The sequence below is a fragment of the Erythranthe guttata genome, chromosome 7 (genome assembly GCF_056151865.1).
Source record: "Erythranthe guttata isolate IM_541 chromosome 7, IM_541, whole genome shotgun sequence".
Lineage (NCBI taxonomy): Eukaryota > Viridiplantae > Streptophyta > Magnoliopsida > Lamiales > Phrymaceae > Erythranthe > Erythranthe guttata.
In genome coordinates this window covers 4,862,717-4,867,199 of record NC_142539.1, presented here as the reverse complement: position 1 = coordinate 4,867,199, position 4,483 = coordinate 4,862,717, and the positions used below count along the sequence as shown (strand labels likewise).

Sequence of the window (4,483 nt, the reverse complement as noted above, 5' to 3'; positions counted from 1 at the left end):
GTCTCCGACAGTTAAATAACTGCTGGAGACAGTAATTTAGCAACGAATACAGTAATATTAATTAAAAATATTTTTTTTAAGAATAAAAAAGTCAATTAACAGTTAAATTACTGTCTCCGACAGTTAAATAACTGCTGGAGACAGTAATTTAGCAACGAATACAGTAATATTAATTAAAAATATTTTTTTTAAGAATAAAAAAGTCAATTAACAGTTAAATTACTGTCTCCGACAGTTAAATAACTGCTGGAGACAGTAATTTAGCAACGAATACAGTAATATTAATTAAAATGTTTTTGAAGAAAAAAAAAAAAAACAGTCAATTAACAGTTAAATTACTGTCTCCGACAGTTAAATAGCTGCCGGAGACAGTAATTTAGCAGCCAAGACAGTAAAATTAATTTAAATATTTTTTTTAAGAAAAAAAAAAAAAAAAAAAATCAACGCCGGAGACCGGCGGTCAACGCCGGAATCTGGCCGGAAAAAAAATATTTCAGAAAAAAAATTATTTTTAGAAAAAAAAAAGTTTTGGGGGTTAATGTGATATATTTGTTAAAATATGGGGTCAATGTGTAATATTAAGGAAGTTAGAGCATAATCGGTGGAATTGATAAGAATTAGGGTTAAAATTGGGGTCAAAATTGAAATTAGGGTTAAAATTGGTTAATTGATGAAATTGGGCTAAATTGGGGTGTAAATCATGAAATTGGAGTTGAATTGGGTTTCAATGAATTGGGGGTAATTTTGGTATATATAAAGGGATTTTCCTTATTTGCAAATAAGTTTGAATGGGGTGGATTTATTTGAAAGATAAAAAAGTTGGATGTCCCTATTTTAATTAAGTGTCCTTGTCATGGGCTTTTTTGTGATTACCCCTTTATTGTATTGTACTGTGCTTCTATAATTTTTGAGAATTTAGATTTATTTTAAAATAAAATTAATTATTCTAATTGAAGACAACAAAGAAAAATAACGAGGGGAAACTACACATACATCTCCAATGCAATAAGAAAGTTGTATAAGAAAGTTACGAATTGTGTCTCGAGCGACTTCACTCTATTTTGAAAAACATTCCACTATATTCTACCTTTATATTTATTTGGTCCATCCAAAATCCAAATTAACTCAAAAAAAGTCTTAGAAGTTTTTCTTTTCTTTTTATATTTTCATATATTTTGATTTTGTCAAAAAAAAAAAATCCTAATTTTTTTACGGGGGCTCTGTCCCCGAACCCCCAAAAATCTAAACACCCATATAGCACAATTTTACAATCGCTGCTCTTCAAACAACCATTGTTTTCATTAATTTTTTAATATATGTTCGGCCCCTAGTGATAAAATCTTGTCTTCGTCACTGCATACAAGTCGATGATGGTCTACTTATTTATGAGTGGTATTGTAACAACATCAATATTATACATTAGGAGAATTGGTAATGATAATTTGTATTGATTCCTCTTTTATACGCACGAAAAATTGCGTAAGAGTAAAAAGCATTAAATAAAACTTAGAAAAAAAAAATCTAAACAAGAATAATGAGAAAATTACACTTTTCACCCCTCAAGTTTGCAACAATTTCATATTTGATCCCCATGTTCAGAAATATCACATTTGCTCCATCATGTTTCAATAATTTAACACTTTTGGTCATTTCCTTCATTTTACCGTTAACTCGAAATGATGGGCACACGCTTGATTCCGTTAGTAATAACGGAAAATTGACGGAAATGACTAAAAGTGTTGAATTTTTGAAATATGAGGAACCAAATGTGTTTTTTGTAAACATGTGGGGTCAAATGTGGAATTTGTGCAAACTTGATGGACAAAGAGTGTATTTTTCCCCAAGAAAAATTGTATATTTGACTTTTCTCACGCGGTTGTCCAATGAAAAGGACAAAAAAGAAGGAAAAAAAAAGAAGGAAAGAGCCTTCTCCCTACTGGGCATTGACCATTCAATTGAAGTCAAAATTTCTTGTTTCTGGGCAACTCCACCATCATGATTCATGAGGTTCATCGGATTTCAGTATTTCTTTTGCCATTTCCGGTATATATCTCTCTCTCTCTCTCTCTCTCTCTCTATATATATATATATATATATATATATATATATTGCTCCAAAGTTCAGCGACCTCTTTTCAGTACATATCTTTGTATTTTGAAATATTGCAAAACAATTGCACAGGTAGATTCATTTAGAGGCACGGTTGAATTTGTAATGCTGTACGGACGTTGATTTTTTCTTTTTGTCTTTTTTACCCTTCTAAATTAATCCAATTTCACTTGTGAGGACCCTTTTTTTTTCTTTTCGCATTTCCCCCCTTTTTAATTACTCCCAATTTCATTAAGATTGCATTTGAATGAAATAATATAGCTTAGAAGAAATAATTTCATACGAAGCCCTTAATTTTAAATCTTAAATGTTTATTGTTTGTTAAGATTAAGGAAATTTAGTTTTTTTTTTCTCTTTTCCTTTTCATATTCTAGTTAGTTATTAAGTTATGCACTGCATTTTTAATGCACGGCCAATTAATTTATACTAATAATTTTCAAATTTCAGTAAATATGGGATCGAACGATGTCATACAGGCATGCACTCGTAACCTGAGTCAAAAGCTCACCCAGCTGACCATGTCACAATCGCAATGTACTATCTATAGAGTTCATAAACATTTACGAAATGCAATATGAAGGCTTATGAGCCCGAAGTTGTCTCAATTGGTCCTTATCACCGTGGCAAAGATAACCTAACGATGATGGAAGATAAAAAATTGTGTCAAAAATGAAAATATTGAAAATTACGTCGCAGCTATCGAACCATTGGAATTAGAAGCACGCAAGTGTTATGCAAAGCATATTAGCCTTAATGCAGTTGAGTTCATTGAAATGCTTGTATTAGATGGCTGCTTCATCATTGATTTAGTGAGGAAGTGTAATATGATATACTTGAGAGAAAAGAATGATTCTATCTTTCATAGGGATTGGATCATCAATAGCTTGCAACGAGATCTTATGTTGTTCGAAAATCAAGTCCCGTTTTTTATTCTATGCAAGTTGTTTGACTTGATTGAGGTCCCAAATCAACATAGTAGGTTGATATACCTTTTGTTGAATTTTTTCAATAGTCTCTTCCCTGGAAAAGTATATCGAGACAGTAAAGATAGAAGTTCCGCTGATCAAGTAAAACATTTACTTGACTTGATACATAGTAACTGGCATCCTTCTTTTGATTGGTTGTATTTTGAGAAAAACGAAAAGAACAAAAAGAAGAGATGGAGGTTTGTCAATACTGCAACTGAGCTCAGAGAAACTAATGTAAAGTTTAAACGAGTCGAAGGAATTTCGTTGTTCGATATAAGATTCCAAGATGGAAATATGCTTTTGGCTCCATTGACTATTGAAGACAGGACGGAGTCTTTATTTCGGAATCTCATGGCATATGAACAATATTTTGGAGACAGTCAAATTAGTTATGTAACAGATTATGTGAAATTCTTGGATTGCCTTATTGATTCATCGAGAGATGTTTCTATACTTTCGTGGCACGGGATTATTGATAATTGGTTAGCTGATGATGAAGTTGTTGCGAATATGTTCAATAAACTCACTGACTCGATTGCTGGTCCTGGAATTCGTTTTGTTTATGCGGATGTTTTCGAAGATGTGAATAAGCATTGCAATAGACGTAGAAACAAATGGATGGCCAAGTTAAGAAGAAACTATATGAATAGTCCTTGGGCAGTTATTTCTATTCTCTTTGCTGTGGTACTGCTTCTACTCACGGTAGCACAAACTGTATGTTCTATTTTACAGGTAGTGTGAGCTATTTTATATACAGTCTAACGAATGTTTGTATGTCATATGAGTTTCGTAATAATGCATATGCTAATGTTGTCATTATGTCGTGAAAACGAATAGAAATAGATACTCTTTTACAGGCACGAAGAACGATGATGTACTAGTTTAATTATTTTTTTTGCCTATAACCTTATTGTATATGTAACATGGATTCCTTTCAAGACAGGAGTACGTACTAAGATATTCGTGATGACATATGACGAAGGTATGTATATCTTCGGTCTAAGTAGATGAATATGAAAGAAAAAAAATAAAAAAATTATATTAAGCTAACTATACGTGAACTCCAAACTTAAAATCGATCGATGGATTATAAACATAATATATATGGATCTAATAGCTAGAAAATACTTCTCTAACCTCGTCGATATGGTATTCATCTTTTTGCTCTATTTACAAAGTATAATTTATTTATAGCATTTTTTTTTTTTTTTTTTTTTTTTTATCGTTGTTTAACTTTTTTTTTTTTTGTAACCACATCGTTGTTTAACTTATAACATCAATAAAATGCACTATGCACTAAGGTTTAAAAGTCCTCAAACAAATACATGGGAGGGACAAACATTTTTCCGACAATTTTCGATTATCTTTGAACAAAGAAGCCCATGGCTTTGCACCAGTGTTGTAAA

The 4,483-nt window shown here is 31.5% G+C and overlaps 1 pseudogene across 1 annotated transcript; it reads left to right on the top strand.

Annotated features, from left to right (window-relative positions):
• Window positions 1-2,463: 2,463 nt before the first annotated feature.
• Window positions 2,464-4,062, top strand: LOC148769035 (UPF0481 protein At3g47200-like; annotated as a pseudogene). Its single transcript, XR_016032156.1, has one exon. The product of XR_016032156.1 is annotated as a UPF0481 protein At3g47200-like (transcript).
• The last annotated feature ends 421 nt before the right edge of the window (window positions 4,063-4,483 follow it).